The sequence below is a fragment of the Periophthalmus magnuspinnatus genome, chromosome 16 (genome assembly GCF_009829125.3).
Source record: "Periophthalmus magnuspinnatus isolate fPerMag1 chromosome 16, fPerMag1.2.pri, whole genome shotgun sequence".
NCBI classification, from domain to species: Eukaryota; Metazoa; Chordata; class Actinopteri; order Gobiiformes; family Gobiidae; genus Periophthalmus; species Periophthalmus magnuspinnatus.
The window spans coordinates 33,347,292-33,366,101 of NC_047141.1; the positions used below are offsets into that span (position 1 = coordinate 33,347,292).

The 18,810-nt window shown below is 41.8% G+C and overlaps 1 protein-coding gene across 1 annotated transcript in view; it reads right to left on the bottom strand.

Annotated features, from left to right (window-relative positions):
* The window catches only part of tsnare1 (T-SNARE Domain Containing 1), a 266,917-nt gene that overhangs the window by 216,966 nt on the left and 31,141 nt on the right, over positions 1 to 18,810 (bottom strand). Inside the window, exon 2 of the mRNA XM_055227705.1 lies at positions 6,764 to 6,883. The gene's annotated coding sequence lies outside the window, so the exon portion shown is untranslated. The remainder of the gene's footprint in view (positions 1 to 6,763; positions 6,884 to 18,810) is intronic.

Genomic DNA, 18,810 nt, shown 5'->3' on the forward strand with positions numbered 1-18,810 from the left:
ACAGGCTCATGCAGCTCGCTATGAAACACACAAACAACTACGACTGCAGCTAATTATACTGTTATTTTATTATTATTTACCTTTATTTACACAGAGGAACCCACAGACGGCACGTGGGCTCTTGTTTTTAGGGACGCTCTGTTTAAAATACAAGACAAGCAGAAAAAAACAAGCAACACAAACAAATATATAAGTCTATAAAAACATAAACAACATAAAAAACATACAAAAAAGGAGCAGATGTGTGTATAAGTCCATATAACCCCAGGGTCGGCGCCGTTTGGCTTTTATCTTTATACTGGGCTCTGCGTGGCTTGGGAAAAAATATATATAAAATATAAAAAAATATATAAAAAAATGTAATTAAAGTTTATTTATTTTTATTTTTTTTATATTATTATTGTTATAATAATAATAATAATAATAATAATAATAATAATAATAATAATAATACTTTTATATTATTATTATTATTATTATTATTATTATTATTATTATTATATTTTATTTTGTATATATTTTTTGATTGTTTATTTATTTATTTATATTTTTATTTACTATTTTTTTATTTTATATTATTTTATTTTTATTTATTTTTTTTTTATTATTTATTTATTTTTTTATTGTAGTTCTAAATTGGACAATTATCGTGATCCTGAAATATTAAAATAACATTATATATTATTTTTTCGCTGCTCAAAATAACCTTCATACTCGCAGAAGTCGGTTTACTCGCCAAAACGCCGCAGTTTAGCTATATTTATTTATTTATTTATTTATTTTATGTATTTGTAAATCCAGTCCATGGTTCAGGTTTGGGTTAAAGACGGTTAAGGTTCGGATCAGTTTTTAATAAGTGAATATAATGTCTCTATAGCTCCATGTGTCATTTGCAGTATTCAGAATATAGTACTTTAATGCAGATATACGTAAATACGTGTTCAAAGTACTGCTCCTAACACTGAACATATGTAAACTGACGTCGTACAAACTCTAAATATAACATAACTTTACGCATCAGGAGCCGTGGCGTCTCTTCAAATGAATAACGGTGCAATATTAAAAGTGTTTCTTGTCGTTTGTTTCGTCCTCGCTCTGACTCCGTGTCTTATGATCTCATGCAGTTTGAATACAAAACCTCATTTCTTCCCCTCCGCCGCACACGGACGCTCCCGTGTTTGTCCAAACGCCGTAGTCCCCACAACATGAGACATTAGTTCATTGTCCTGACCGTGTTTTCCTTCGCCGTAAGTCACTCTCCATCTGTTTTCTCCTCCTCCTCATCCCTTCATCCCTCTGCACACACTCGGAGTTGTTGTATAGTAACACCGCACGCCGCTCGCTCCACGTGATTGGCTGGGAACATGTTTCGCCTGCGGGTTTGTCTTGGTCCAAACCCATTATAAGGCTAATGAAAGCACTGAGAGGATCAAATCAAATGAAGCCGCCGTTCACACGCGGTTTAACCGTGATCCAAACGGTGACCTCTGCACAAACAACGAGACGAGACGACGTGCGGGAGGATGGAGAGGGGCTGGAGGTTTGAGACGAAATGCACCGTTACATCAAAATAATATCAGAGTATTTTTCAGATCATACGTCGCTCTGGAGTTTAAGTCGCACCAGCCAAAGAAATGTACAATAATGAAGAAAAAAACATATGTAAGTCGCATTTTAGGGGGAAATTTATTTTACAAAATCTGCGACGAAGAGCAGACATTTTATCTTTAAAGACAAGTTTTTATTTATATTTATTCAGCTCCATGAAGCACAGACAGACCTGATGTGACAAAAACAACATGTGAACTTAAATATTTAATCATTTCACATAAAAGTCGCACCTCGGACAAACTATGAACAAAAGTGACACTTATAGGCCGGAAAATATGGCACTCAAGTAAAAGTAAAACTGGAAAAAGTACTGGAAACTGTTAAAGTATCTGCCTGCACGGAACATGTAGTCTACAATGTGAAGTTAAAGCTCCACCATGTAACATTTTAACCAAAAAATAGACTGAAATAAAATGTTTTCTTTATATTTTTTGATACACAGATATAAAAAAAATAGACTGACATAAACAGTTTTCTTTATATTTTGGATGTTTTTACTGCACTGAAAAGGGCACACATCACATGCTCTTGCTGTGAGTGGCTTGCATCTCCACAAACCTGACTCTCACTTGGTCTGGAGGAAACTGCTTCTGCTCGTTTCCATAGAAATGCTTTTCCTTTGGCTGAAATATTCCATAGTCTGTCATAAAACACTTAATCATCTGAGTGGGGAGATGTTGGAGTGGATGGTTTAAACTTTTGATTTCCATGGAAACGTGAGGTGAGAAAGTTACACTGTGTTGCTTCTGTAATTGTGTCATTTGAAATTCTGATTCTGGTTTAAAAGTGAAATCATATCCGAAGGAGCGACGACAGAAAAACAAACGCTCAAATAATTTAAACCGTGTTCTGCAAATACATTTTCAGATGTTTCTCCTCGTTCTGGTCGTTTCTTTTCGTTGAGCCTCTGAAGTTTTATTTGGACTGATTCATGTTTGAGTTTAATCTTTAATCGTCAATTTTCAAGACGCCATTTTGCAGACCCCCCCCCCCACCTCCACCTGTACACGCCCACTGTGCCACGCCCACTGTGCCACGCCCACTGTCCCACGCCCACTGTGACACGCCCATTGTGACGTCCGCTCTTCCTTCTCCAGTTTTATTTTCTTAATCGTTGATACTCGTAGATTCTGCAGCGTCGCGTCGTCATTTTGGTACAAATGTAAAAACGCTCTGCTCTAGTGTGACGTGCCTCTGTCCATAGGGGGCGCCACAGCGACACGACTCTTTATGGTCATGACGTTTACGGCGACGTCCGCTCCTATTGGACACCACAGTTGGACTTGTTTTTTTTTACTAAGTCGTTTTAGATTCAGATTTAAAATGACAACACAATGCTCCACAGAGATGAGAACCATAGAGACACAAGCTCGACAGCACTACTACAGTTTAAATTACGGTAATGAAGTACAGTTTTATTAAAAAGACACTCATAACTCGTGACATGTCGTCTGCGCAGTTTACTCAGTTAAAGACGTGATGTTCGGGAGAAGCAGATGTGAACGCTCGGCTGTTTTTCTTAACTCTATAAGAAGTGCGGCTAAAAATGTGGTACAGGGAAGTAAACAGCTGCACTCGCCACATGGGACGCCGGGCGCTCATTATCCTTTTGTGAACGGTGGAGGAAAAGTTGAGAAAGTTAAGAAAGTTCTGTGCTATAGGATTCTTAATAAGACGCTCTGAAATGAGTCAAGACTGTGGACGTAAACAGAGGAAAATTATACACAAATAAAAATATAACCTGTTTTATTAGAGCGACTTATTAAAGTGACTGAGTGACAGCAGCGTCCATCCTGATTGGATAAGGGACTGTAGACCATTGTGTCGTGCGTCCTGATTGGCTGTTGGACTGTAGACCGTTGTGTCGTGCGTCCTGATTGGCTGTTGGACTGTAGACCGTTGTGTCGTGCGTCCTGATTGGCTGTTGGACTGTAGACCATTGTGTCGTGCGTCCTGATTGGCTAAGGGCTAAGGGACATATATTATTTTATGTGCAGTATTAACATTTAGTATTTTGTTTATTACTTTGTCCTTATTTTATTAACAATGAATATTATTTATTATTTTATGTCGGACACATTATTTTCTTTCTTCATAATAATATTGGTTCCTACTTATTGTTTCAGTACAGCACATTTGAGGAGCGCACCGGTAAAAATGTGACAAGACTGAACGCACGAGACGAGACGAGTGAAGTTGTTGAATAAAATGGAGCTGTAACTGTCCCGCCGTGTGGGTTTATTTAAGCAAAGAATAAGAAAATATTAGGGTCAAATTTACATAAACGTTGGATCTCAGTGTGACTCTGAAGTGCTGTACGTTTGTGATTTGTTTTCTCCCCGACAAAACCCACAATGTCGATGAAACGTTCTGCACCGACAAAGACGCCGACGAAGGTTTGAACTTTGAGAGAGTTTAAACGAGAGAGAAATGTGAGAAAATGTTAACGCCTGTGTGAGAAAAGTGTATAAAGTGTGTGGTGAGGGGAAAGACAAGAAAGACAAGAAAGAAAGAAAATGAAAGAAAGAAAAAAGAAAGAAAAAGAAAGAGAAAAAAGAAAAAGAGAAACTGAAAGAAGAAAAAAAGAAAGAAAGAAAAGAGAAAAAAGAAATAAAGAAAAAAGAAAGACAGAAAAAGAAAGAGAAAAAGAAAGAAAGAAAATGAAAGAAAGAGAAAAAGAAAGAAAGAAAAAAAGAAGAAAAAAGAAAAAGAAAATGAAAGAAAGAGAAGAAAGAAAGAGAAAAAAGAAAGAAAAAGAAAGAAACTGAAAGAAAAAGAAAAAAAGAAAGAAAAAGAAAGAGAAAAAAGAAGGAAAAAGAGAAACTGAAAGAAAGAAAGAAAAAGAAAAAAGAAATAAAGAAAAAAGACAGAAAAAGAAAGAAAAAGAAAAAAGAAAAAGAAAGAGAGAAAAAGAAAGAAAGAAAGAAAGAAAGAAAAAGAAAAAAGACAGAAAGAAAGATGAAGAAGAAGGAAGATGAAGGAAGAGTGTGTGATAAAAGTGTATAAAGTGTGTGGTGAGGGGTTTTACAGCAAAAACAGAGAGAATAATGTGAAAAATAAAGATGATTTTGACGATCGTGGGTTATTTTTCAAACGTGACCCTGAGATGAACCAGGGGCCAGTGTAAATGAAACAAAACACAACTCCAGGTCTGTTTGTGATGAGGGTGACAGACTAAAGCACAGCGCCCCCTCCTGTCTTATTAAACTCACTTTCTGGCCTCAGTGGGAAACAGGCCGGTGCTTCATGTGTTTTACATGTGAGCTCTGATTACCTGAATTATTCATTTGTTCAGGAGTTAAACCGTCCCGTGGCCGTCACACCTGATTGCCGTTTAACGTCCCCAAATTTTTGTGATAATGACATTAATACACCGTTTATGCAGTTCGCCGCAGGATCCACGCGGCGCCCGTTTACTCCGTGTGCAGAACTTCATGTTACTTCACATTTAATCCAACTTCTTAAATATTTAATCTGCACAAGAGTCTGAGTCTTAGTCAAATATTCCCAGAACATCCACAAATAATGTAATTCCAAGATAAACATGGACAGATTTACTCCAGGCTGCAGCTCCAGAGACGATAACGACGGATCTGCAAAAAGCGACTAATGAAGCTTCATCACATTCTTCATATGGACTCGTTTAGTCAGAGATGAGGAAAAGTAAACAGCCTAAACACCGTCACCGGGTTTGAGTACTACGACTGCTACTACAGCACTACTCCGACCACGCGCCCTGTGGTGAGGGGGTGTCAGACTCGCTCGTCTACGTCACGTTAAACTTCATTTTGTTGAAGTTCAGATGTTTGGGTCAGAAACTCCAGGGACAGTTTGAACAAAATGTCTCCAACGTGAAATACAAGAGTTAGATTTATGTGATGGACAAAGGAGACACAGAGGAAGAAGTACTACTACTACTACTACTACTACTACTACTACTACTGCGACTACTACTGCGACTACTACTGTGACTACTACTGTGACTACTACTTCTACTACTGCAACTGCTACTGCTGCTACTACTTCTGTTTCAATAATTATAATATAACAGGACTCCTTTGGTGGATGATGATGTTTTACACAGGAAACTCAGAGAAACGTCTACTACTACTTCTATAAATACTACTACTACTGCTACTATTGCTATTATCATTACTACTACTGTTACTGCATGCTAATAGTACTATTACAAATTACTCCAATACTTTTGCCACTACTACTACTACTACATTTTTCTTATACTTCCTTGCAGCCTTATTACTACTACTGCTACTATTACTACTGCTACTACTACTATAACTTACTATGACTGCTATGACTACTACTACTACTGATATTTCTACTTCTGCTACTGCTATTACTATTACAATACTACTACTACTGCATGCTAATAGTACTATTACAAATTACTCCAATACTTTTCTACACTAATGTTGCCACTTTTACTGATGCTTTTCTACTTCTGCTACTACTACTGCTACGAGTACTTCTACTACTACTTCTACTACTCCTTCTGCTCCTTCTTTTTCCATAATCATAATCCTCCTTGTCCATGTGAGTTTTACAGGACACAGTTCAGTTCAGACGCAGTAAAACTCTGCAGTTTGTCCTGATGAAGTACAACTGAAGTAAAATACGACTAAACGCCGTTGGGCCTGAGCCGGATCCGTTTTGTGAAGTATTTTTGAGTCTCCGGGACGATTTGGTCCTGACTCGTCTAAAAACTCACGGTAACTCGTCATTTTCCGAACGCGGCGCCATCGTTCAAACATCTGCTTCGTCTTGACCCATTTTTGCACCAAATTTTTCCTGTGGGATTGTCGTCGGAAGGAAGTCGTTTGAAAGACACGAGGACAAAAAGAACGTTTGTCATTCATACATAATTGCCGTTTGAGAAGCTACAATTCTGGAGTTTTTTGGGTTTTTTTTGCATTTGCATTTGCGAAGAACAAAAATGAAACAAAATGGAGGAAATCACTGAGGCGCTTTGTTCAGGCCAATTATTCTCAACTCTAAAATTTAATACGGCGGCTGCTCTTGTAAAAAAATAAATAAATCAAATTGAAAGCTGGCGGTCGTTTGAAAATAAGGACAACCCAAAGTCGGAACGCCACAGAGCAATAAAAGAACAAAATCAATAGCGGTTTCTTACCCACTGGTTGGTATCCTTGTCTCGTCGGGCCTCCGAACGGGTTGCGACCGCCAAAGGAGTTTCCGTCGATGGAGCCGTACGACATCGTGCGTAATCGTCGGTGGCGTCGCACTCACGAGCCTGGAATCAAAACAGAAAACGCAATTTACTCTCACTTTGTTCGGACGTCCACGTGGAGAACGTCGGCGCTGACAGTGGAGGAGACGTGATGTGGTTAATTGGCTCGTGAATTTAACCCTCGAGTCGATCGGATGGAAGAACGTCAGGGCGAGGTTTATGACCCGGTTCAGTCGTGGTGAATAGTCATAAGGTTTGTTTTTCTATCGTACATGCGTGTTGTTTACATACGGCTCGGGGTCATGTGAGCGAGGGGCCGCCGCGCTCGACGCCGAACGCACCGGAAAACACAGATGACACGGATCAGCGCGGTTCAGCACACGGAGCGAAACACGAGCGAGGAAATGTTCACGAGGAAACGGTTCACGAGGAAACTGATGAAGGAAAGAAAAGCGAGTTTACAGTAAAGGAAACGTTTGGGCGACAGTGGCTCAGTCGGTAGAGCGTTTGTCCACTGATCTGAAGGTTGGCGGTTCAAATTCCGCTCTTGATGGTAACTGTTGTTGTGTCCTTGGGCAAGACACTTAAACCTCCTCACCCCAGTGTCTGTGTGAAGAAAAATAAAAATGTGACCGTTTACCAAAATAAAAGGTCCGAATTTTACGTGACATTAATTTTATTTGAGCTAATTTTTACATTCATTTTATTTTACATTAAGGCTAAATTAAAGGTGCACTAAGCAACTTTTCTAGTGGGGGTAAAACTGTTTTGCCAGAAATATTCCCCAGTAGAGCATTAAACTTAATTATCTTACATTTATTCATTTACAGATGTTTTTCCTCTTAAAATAATAATAATTTAAAAAAATGCATTCTGACTGTGAGAGAGGACACCTCTCCACAGATCTGACTTGTTACTTGGCCTATTGGCGTCACCTGCTCACTGGGGGTAAAAGTGTTCTGCCGAAAATGTTCCCCAGTAGAGCATTACAACTTAATTATCTTGCATTTATTCATTTACAGATGTTTTTTTCTTCCAAACAAAACAAAAAAAACAAAAGTGCACATTCTGACTGTAAGGTGGGACGCCTCTCCACAGATCTGACCTGTAAAATGGCCTAGTGTCATCACCTGCTCGTACTGTCCTATTGAAACATGACATAAAGCAATAATATCTCCATGGAGACGAGCAGACAAGCCTCTACCTGAAAAGTTTCATAGTAAATATTTAATTCTGACGTTAGAAAAGCATTAAAGTGACAAATGAATATAAATAAACTGTGGTCAGTCTGTGGCGTCGACTCCGTGGGGATGTGCAGACCTCGACTCTGAAGCACAAACAGAAGCGTCTCATTTGCATCGTCCAGTAAAGGTCAGACCATCATATGAACATGTGTTTCTCCTGAGGCTCCAGACTCATGGACACGTCCCAGGTCCACTCATCTGAATGTCACTGCAGAGACACGCTCCAGCTACACCTCCGCTCGGGACTTTGGGTTTAGCATTTTTAAATACGATACGAAACATAAACAGCACCGGTCAGAAGTCTGGACGCACCCTCAGCGTCTGTCCCTCTGTCCAGGTCTGATCCAGAGTAAAAAACAAAGTTCAATCTGTCACTGGACAAAACGTTTCAGAGTGAAGACGTTTTGCTGCTCGTCCAAGTCTCTCCTTCAGGTCTGGTCTGATTCCTGCTGGACACTGCCTCATATCTGTCTGAAGGGGGCGCTAACGACACTGACGCTAACGACACTGACGCCAACGACACTGACGCTAAGGACACTGACGCTAACACACCTGTTTGTTTAGCTTCTATTTGTAAGCTAAGTGTGCACTGTCCCTGAGATTAGATAATTAGCATAATCATACAGCTCTTAATGGGCTTCCACACTTATTAGCATCCTGGCTAACTCTATTGTTCTCTTTGTTTTCCTCTCATTGTTTTTTTTTTTTTTGGTTTGCTTGTTTTTTAAGTTAGATAAGTGGAAGTGTGTGTTGTTTATATTATGTATGTTGCAAAGACAAAGTGCTCTTTCTCTTCCGCAGAGTCGTGCTTCTCTCGTCGCCGTCGTCATGACGATCACAAACAGTGGCGTCCATTTTGGATTTTCTACCTTTCTAAATAATAACTAATAAATATTTTTCAACAAAAAAGTGTGGATACTTAAGATTTGAATGTAAAATATAAAACATATTTAGTAGAGCAAAGTTTAGTTTTTTTTTTGCTACATAATTCCCTGTTATACTTCATATATTTAATGTTTTCTGTTTGTATATAAAATGTAGACAATAGTGGAAAATAAATTTTAAAAAAAATGTTTAAAATAGTAAAAAAAAAAAAAAAAATTAAAAACAACTTTGAATGAGAGGGTGTGTCCAAGCTTTTGGCTGGTCATGTTTATAAAAAAAAAATAAATTCAGCCTTGTTCCTGAAGCTGATCTCACAGTGAGTCAGTGTAAATGAGGCTAAAACAAGAGCTGCCAGGTTCTAACATTTACAGTTTGAGCATTTCCTTGGTGCTACGGTGTTTACAAATCTAGACCGTCTGGGGAAAAAAACCCAAAAAAACACTTATTTGAGAGGACACATGATTTAGTGCCGGCTCCCCCTGCTGGACGGGAGTGTAAAAACAACTGTACATTATATATAAAGGTTTTATCTGGACAATTGTGACTTTCCAAAACTGGCATCCAGAAATGATTTAAGGTTCTGGTTTGAGAAGACGGACTCGTTCTACTTCACTGTTCACTGAAACTGCAACACCACGGCCCCTCGCAGAGTGACCGGTTTGACTTTTAGCACCGAAACGCATCATGCAGTGAACAAAAACACAGAGGAGCAGATTCAGTTGGCAAACGAACATCAACGAGACTTACATAGTGGATTTTTTTGCAAATAAAACTACAATAAAACATGAATAAAAGCTCATATGTCGTATTTGGATGTTACGTCATATTAAAAAAACAGCTTTGATACAACGCAACACAATTATAGTTTTGGTTCAGTTGTGTCCGAGCCTAAAAACAGAACTAAAAATGGTAAATTATCACATTTTTATAGAGTAAATTCACCGCTGTACCATGTCCTGCCTCAGTCCACATCACGTCTCCAGAGAAACGTCCAGAGTCCAACATAAACTCAGAGAGAAGCTGAAACCCGCTCGTTTCCACAGACGAGGGAGATTAATTACTTCTGTCAGCCCATAAACAATGTGCATCGGTTTGATTCAGTGACTGCACGGCTCAGATCTGCGTTCAGGACGTCACAGGCACCCACGGGTGAACGCTCCGCTCCGGTCGTCAGCGCCGCTCAGGGAATCCCACAGATTGGCCATTTATTTAACCCAGAGGAAATTAGGGTCAAGGGGAGATACGACGCAGAGTTTGAAAGAGCGACGGAGAAAAGGAGGCGGCGGCGTCTCTAATCCTGAAACTTAATCTGCTCAGTGACGCCGTGAAACGTGTTTGTTTATTCATTTAGAACTATTTTTAATGAACGAGCGAGGGATTCATTTATGTTCATATTTATGAGGATAAAATAAACACAGACATTTAAAGATGTTTCCTAATGTAACTTTAAAAAGAAACATGACTCATGACATGATTTTGTGCACGTTTCAACACAACCGCACAAAATAATACAAAAATAATAACAGAACCATAAAAGTGATTCACACAGCGTTAGATTCTGTCAGCCGCCCTGGGACAGACTGAGGAAAACAAGGCTGTCGATCTGCACCACCGGCCTCAACCAACAACAACAACAACAACAACAACGAGAACGACAATGAGAAGAACAACAACAAGAACAATAAAAAGAACAAGAACAACAAAAACTACTACAAGAAGAACAACAACAAAACAACAATGAGAACAACAACAATGAGAAGAACAAAGAACAATAAAAAGAACAACAACAACAACAAAAACTACAACAAGAAGAAGAACAACAAAAACAACAACAATGAGAAGAACAACAAGAACAACAACAAAAAGAACGAGAACAACAACGAGAACAACAACAAGAACATGGGCAAATGTCCTGCCCAATGACACAAGAACAGAAAGCAGCAGTGAGGTTTGAACAGCTTGTTAAATTTACATGTGCTGTCATAAAACTGAGTCTGGAGAAGTGTCTTGCCCAAGGACACGACGGCGTGATGCACTGATGATGTAAGACTCGTACAGTTTTCAGTCAGAGGCTCGAATGTGTCAAAGAAGTCGCTCAGAGCAGCAGCGGAGGAACAGAACGAAGTAAAAGTACATTTTATGCATCTGTACTTTACTTAAGTACATTTTACAGTGTGTAATTTTACTTTTACTTGAGTACATTTGAGAGCAGTATCTGTACTTTCTACTGCACTACATTTTGAACAGGATTGAAAAGTAAAAGTATTATTATTTATTTAATTTTATATATTTTTTTTATAACTGTCGAGGGTTTATTTTTGGGGAAAACACAAATATACGAATAAAACTAAAAAAAAACAGTTTCAGCTCAAAATCACATCTGAAGCTTTATTATATCTGAAAATGTACATGAAATACTTTAACACTGTACTCTTTAAGTACATTTTTAATTTGTTATTAAATACTTTTACTTCAGTCGATTTTTTTCATGTGATACTTTAACTTAAGTATTTGTACTTTTACTTAAGTAGCACAGTTGAGTACTTCTTCCACTTTTATAAATCAGTCAGACGAACCTTCAAATCTGCATTACGTAACTTTTCTCATGTCCTTCTCGTGGTTATTTGCCTGGAATGTTCCGCAATATGGCTTTAAACTACCAGGTTGGAAAAGTTCCCGAGTGGCTTTAAAATACATGTTCCAACATTTACAGAAAAACAAAACACATCAAAACCAAACATGTGGAACCAACGTCCAAATCCAACCGCAAACCCCCTGAAAGCCTTAATAACCCGCCGCCCGCCGCCGCCGCCCGCCGCCTCACGCCGCCTCACGCCGCCTTCCCAGCATGCTCTCTGTTTCTCCTTTAAACCAACACGACTCTTTTCAGACAATTTCACCAAACACAAAAATATCAGTGAAAAACACGAGTGACAGCTTCTTTGTATGTGCAGAGCGGCGCATTGTGGAAAAGCGGCGGGAGCCCGTGTGGCCCCGGTAAACGGCGAGCGGACGACCCCCCGAGACGAGGCTAAATGGAGAGATGGTCAGGAGAGGTATGGAGCTCTCGTCCTCCCCCTCTGCGCCGCTTTCACTCTGTCCGTCCTGTCACCGCCGCCGTCACCGACCACACGACCAAGAGCTCTGAGCTGAACGAGAGAACGAAGGGGGATCAACGAGGAAGAACGAGAAGAACGAGGAAGAACGAGGGAACGAAGAGAATGAGAAGAATGAGAGGAGCGAGGGAGATGAGGGAGCGAGGGGGATGAGGAGAATGAGAAGAATGAAAGGAGCAAGGGGACGAGGAGAATGAGAAGAATGAGGAGAATGAGAGGAGCGAGGGGGATGAGGGAGAGAGGAGGATGAGGAAGCAAGGGAACGAGGAGAATGAGAAGAATAAGGAGAATGAGGAGAATGAGAGGAGCGAGGGGGATGAGGGAGAGAGGGGATGAGGAGAATGAGAAGAATGAGGAGAATGAGAGGAACGAGGGGATGAGGAGAATGAGGAGAATGAAAGGAGTGAGGGGGATGAGGGAGAGAGGGGGATGAGGGAGCGAGGGGACAAGGAGAATGAGAAGAATGAAAGGAGCGAAGGGGATGAGGAGAATGAGGGGACAAGGGAACGATAAACAGGGGAAAGAGGGGAACGAGGTAAGTGAGGAGAGCGAGGAGGACGAGGGGAATAAGGGAGAAGAGGAAGCAAGGGAGCGAGAGGAACGAAGGGAGTGAGGAGAACGAGAAGAACGAAGGGAGCAAGGAGGGGAACGAGAGGAATGAGAAGAAGGAAAACAAGAAGAATGAAGAGAGCGAGGGCAGTGAGGGAGCGAGGTTCGTTTTTTCAAAGGCCATGTTTGATTCATTATAATAAAAGTAACACACTTAATTTCATAAACTCTTTTCAAAACCCCAGAGGAAACGGCACCGAACGAGTTAAAAACATAAAAACACAAAAACAAACTGGATGATAAGAGGGGTTTGTGGTGTAGGATTATCCTTGTAATTAAACTGAATTATCTCGTCTTGTCCCTGTGAAAATGTTACTGTTTTGCCTAGAAAGTTCCAAACTATAGCATTAAACTTACCGGTCTATTATTTTCAGATTTTTAGTGTTGAAAATTTCCAACATTTGAAGCAATAGATCTACTATGATCTACTATGTCCATATCAAATATATAAATACATAAAATAAATCAATAAAATAAACTCGTAACTGTCACGACCCATGGATTCCGCTCCTGGTTTTCCTCCTGTCCTGCTCTTTCCCTCCCTCACCTGCCGGATCTGGGCTGAGCTCTTGGCTCCTCCCACACGCACCTGGAACTCATCAGCGCCATCACCACCTCCTGCTGTGGATAAAAGGAGCTGAGACCAGATGCTCGGGACCAGATCGTCCGCGTGTCCAACATTCCTGCTCTCGCTCGTTCCGGCTCCTGACTCTGGGCTCCAGCTCTGGTACAGTCCACCCCTCGTCTTTGCCTCCCGTCTCCAGCTCTGCCTCCCGCTCTTTGGGTTACCCCTGCTCGGTCCTCCCTGGTCCTCGTTCCCGGCCCTGTCTTGCTCCGGTCTTGGCTGTCTCTGTTCCCGCTCTGGACTACCCCTGCTCGGCTTGCCCTGTTCCCGATCCTGTCCTCGTTCCGGTCCTGGCTTCTCCCATTCCCGCTCTACACGACGCCTGCCTGGTTCGCCTCCTGCTCCTCGCTCCCGGCGTGTGAAACGAACTATTGAAAACTGTTTTTTGCACAAACTGTAAATAAACACTGTCACTCCTTGGTCCACACCTGATGATACGACAGTGACCTCCTGACCTGTAACTCCGTCTGGCATCACCTGGATATAAAGAAGTTTAATGTCTTGCCATGAATAAAAACCTTAAAAGTTACACAGTGAAGCTTTAATAGGGATTTAATAAGATCAAGTTAATAGAAAATGCCAGTGTGAACAGTGAGACTTCAGCTGAATTTCTTTTAGCAGATTTTCATTTTAAATTTTCATTTGTTCATTGTTTCAGGCAGTCGACTTTGTCCTGTTAAGCGACGCCATTTTAGGGACTTTTCACAGCTGAAATGATGTAATGATATTTCACTTTGAGCTGTTTAATTTAATTTAACGTCCAGTGTTTTAGATGTTTTAAACCCTGAGCGCTGAGGGATACACACCTTTCAACAGTGAAGTACAAAACACACAAAAACAAGACGATATAAACTGGACACAAAGTGCGAGCCCCGAGCGCCACGTCTCATTTGAAGAAAGACTTTGATTCTCTTTGTTTAACCTTGAGCAGATTTTGACGGAGGAAAAGACGAGGTCGTGTGTCGAGATGATCCGTTTACGAATTCACTCGTCTCAAGAGCAAAATTTAAACAGAAAACGCCAAGGTCCAGACTCAGACCTCGTTCACTCGCACCGACTCCCTCTACTGTCGTCATGACAACGGGGGCGGGGCTTATGAAGGCGGAGCAAAGACGAGCCGCTCGGTTTGTTTTCTCTCGTTTTTAGAAGTAAACAGACGTAAGACGAGGCTCGGGCTTCACAGTGATTGGCTAAAATAAAGATCGACAGGAAAACAGACCAATCAGAAGCAGCATCAGGCGTGTGAAGAGTGAGGCGTGTGAAGAGTGAGGCGTGTGAAGAGTGACCTCACGTTTCACGCCGTTCGGTGACAGTAAATGGGCCGCGTGGATTATATGGATGTATGTCATTTTTTTTATTTAAAGCAGATGACAGATATGAAAGTGGGGGTGTGTGTGTGTGTGTGTGGGGGGGGGGGGGGGTGTATGTGTGACGTCGCACTCAGTCACGTCTTTACTGCCCGTGTTGTTTATAGATCGCTAAAAAGACGTTCTCCAGACAATCGCACACGACGTCTACGACACACTGAGTAAAGTGATTCACAGTGAGGTCTGGTCGTGGTCTGGTCGTGGTGTCGTCGTGGTCTCGTCGTGGTCTCGTCGTGGTCTCGTCGTGGTCTCGCCGTGGTCTCGCCGTGGTCTCGCCGTGGTCTCGCCGTGGTCTCGTCGTGGTTTTGTCGTGGTCTCGTCGTGGTCTCGTCGTGGTCTCGTCGTGGTTTCGTCGTGGTCTCGTCGTGGTCTCGTCGTGGTCTCGTCGTGGTCTCGTCGTGGTTTTGTCGTGGTCTCGTCGTGGTCTCGTCGTGGTTTCGTCGTGGTCTCGTCGTGGTCTCGTCGTGGTCTCGTCGTGGTCTCGTCGTGGTCTCGTCGTGGTTTTGTCGTGGTCTCGCCGTGGTCTCGTCGTGGTTTTGTCGTGGTCTCGTCGTGGTCTCGTCGTGGTCTCGTCGTGGTCTCGTCGTGGTCTCGTCGTGGTCTCGTCGTGGTCTCGTCGTGGTCTCGTCGTGCACAGAGGGGCATGTCTCAGTTTTGGTGACTCTAAAACTACATATGTAAACTGCAGATGTGCGTTTGATGATTTTATGCCAAATGAGGCTCGTCTTTTCCGAGAACACGCAGCAGGCTGTTTTGGACGGGTTTGCTGTTATTTTGTCTAGGAGCCAAACGTTGCTAATTTAATGCTTGTTGAAACCAAGAGTCTGTGTCAAAGCAGCACAATACTCCACTTTACTGCAGTTTATCTCTGTCGGCTCCTCGCTCTTCCTCACATTTTGGCTCGGTCTTACGTTGGCTCATTTGGACTCAGACACATCCACTTCCTGGATTTGGTCCAAAAATCCAAACCTGCACAGGACCAGACTTTGGCCTGGACTGAGACCTTTTTCAGGTGTGAATAAAGACAAACTGATCCAGACCAGACAAGTGCACGGACCCTCATGAAGACGTCTGCTTCAAACTGCACGAGACCCGCCTCAGGGTCAAAGGACCCGATCGCCCCCAGCCCCGAGGGGGTGTGGCCTGTTCACGTTTGAGCCCAGATGATGGGACTTTATGTCTTCTTCTCAAAACATTCCTCTCGTCGCTGTTGTGGACGTGTACGTGCACTTCAATGTCCAAAGTGAAATGCACAAAAACATCAACACAACGATCACTTCACACACGTCACATGAACCTGTGACTTTATATTTTATGAACATGGAGCGAGAGCAGGACCAGGACACACAGCCCAAACTCCATGTGTCCAGGATGAAATCCACTCCTCCAGAAAAAGGAGGAGCTCCACATGGACTTTATTCTGCCGTGCTCTGCTCTGCTGCTAAACGTCTGTCCCGGGTTAGAGTGAGCAGTTCTTCGTGTTAGCGCTTGGTTAAAGGCAAACGGCGCGGCTAATCCCCGGTCCAGAGGGACGTCCTGATTCAACTGAAGCTTGTGATCCGTGCGCGCTCTTGGTCCGTGCGCTCTCGTGGTCTGTGGTTTTCCTCTGGCACAGACACCTGCCCCTTCACCACAGGCTGCTGTGTTCAGTCTGAATCTGAGCTTCACTGGAGGCTTCAGGCTCAGACGGTTTGGACCAGCAGCTTAGACTTAAACACCAATGAACTGACAAACTGCAAACTACAAACTACAAACTGACAAACTGCAAACCATCAACTGTGTCCACACATTTGTCCCTTTGTGTCTTTGGGCTCTGATTTGCCCCGCCCCCTCTCAGCTCTGACCGTCGCACATGTGCATTTATTACTTTATAAAGTCCAATTCAATTCAATTGAATTTTATTTTTCACAATGGTCAGTTGTATAATGCACATACATGTGCACACACATGTACATACACACACACACACGTGTATATTGTGCACATACATGTCTGTTTGCACATGTTTGCAGTACTGTGTGTTTGCAGTACTGTGTGTTTGCAGTACTGTGTGTTTGCAGTACTGTGTGTTTGCAGTACTGTATATAGAACTTGCCAAATGTGCAGTGAGAATAAGATGAAGTTTCCATTTGCTCCAGATCAAAGGAGCAGATGTTTTTTCTGAGCAGAGTCTCAGTGTTTGTCTCTTTGTGCAGCGGAAATAAACTCAATAAGATATTTACAGTGTATTTGTATAAAACACATCGTAGCTGCTCTGTCTTTACCTTTAAACCACAATAACTGATTAACCAGGTACTCGTGATTCTCCAGTGACATTTACTCTGAGCACAAACGCTGTTTTTCTAACACTGACGTCAGGAGAAAATTTATTTGGACATGTCTGTACAAAGACACAAGTCACATTGGATTGTTCTGCACTGAAGGGCCATCCACACACACACCCCCACACACACACACACCCCCACACACACACACACAACACTCAGATGCATCACGGTCAAAGCCATAAGAGAAATCAACAAAGCTCTTCACAACATGCTCAGAAAACAGACTGTACCACTGGCCCCTGAAGAGCCTCTCCTGCTGCTGGACATTTCAAATGGGGAAAAAAACAGACGGTTCGGCAAATTCATGTTGGAAAATGTTTATATTTACTGAGTTTGTCGTTGGGATTTATGTGTTAATATTGTACAGAGACATGTACCAGACGATTATCAAATAGAAAAAAATGTAAGTTTTTTTCACGTGTTCATAAAATCAGCCGTTTTTATTGATTTAAACCGTCTCACACAACGGGATCTTTGGGCGCCATTTTGAATCCACTGAGCTATAAACTATATAAAACATCACCACGGCAACAGCCAATAAAACAGAGCGTCAGGGGCAGACGGAGAGACGGACACGGAGACGCAAGATACAAACTCAGGAAATGGCGAAAATTATTTTAAGACTCTCGTAAAGGTGTTAAACTGTAGTATTCTCAGCCGTTTTATCCAGTAGAGTTTGTCCTCTGCAAATAACAACCCTCAGTCCAGAAAACGGCGCTATAATCCAGTTTGAAGTGTCGTTTAAAAGTAAAAACACAAGAGCAGATCCTCACGTGTGTCTGTTTACGTCCACACGGCGAGGATCAGGCTGAAGCTGCTGCAGATTAACGATAACGACTCTACTTCCTGCGTCGTTTATCTCCAGCCTTCTGCATTAAAAACATTTATCTGAACCACTGCTGCACATTTCACTAATAATAATCACACAGTTTGGACTTTTATCTAAATTAGAAGTGAGATAATCTGATCTTTAGAGTCTCAAAGTCGTTTTACCGACGGAAAAACAGCTGATAATCATGACTTTTAGCTTGTGGTGTGCCGTCTCTTCGCTGCCATGTCCTTCTTCAGTCTTTTCAGAGATTTAAAACCTGATTCTCTTTGTCTCTGCACTTTTTATCGCATTTTAAGACTGAAAAATCCCGTAGTGTGTGCTGGGCTTTAATTATTATTGTCAATTTAAAGTAATTCCATTTATTTCTGTGTTTTAAATCCCTCGTGTCTCCACATGTTTCAGTTTCCCGTCATATAAAACATTTCAAAGACATTTTCCCTCAGAGAAAAAGGAGCTAATATTTTGTTTTAAATTGTTAATCGCTATAGCAACAGCGGTCGTTCCTCCTGATCCTCGCAGATAGAGTCCGCTCCCCGAAAGTCACCGCCTCAGTGTAAAAGTATTGATTTTATTTGTGGAGGTTTATGGTCCTGGAGTCTGTGGATGTGGCGTTTCCTTTGTGACCTCAGAATGTGCATGAAATTGATGGAACGTCAGTTATTGTCCCAGACACAAACACGAAGAGGTGTTTCTCCTCCCTCCCACTCCATCTCTCTTATCTTTTTTCTTCTTTCTCTCTCTTCCTCCTCGTCTCCCTCTCTTCTTTTTCTCTCTTCTCTATCTTTGTTTCCCTCCTGCTCTTTCGATCTCACACTCTCCATCTCATTCTCTCTCTCCGTCTTTCTCGCTCTGTCTTTCCTTCTTCCTTTCTCTCCTTCTCTTGCTCTATCTCACTCTCTCCATCTTTGTCTCTTTCCCTCTCCCTCACTCTTTTCTACTCTCTCCCTTCCACTCCCTCTTTCTCACTTCCTCTTCCTTTCTTTCT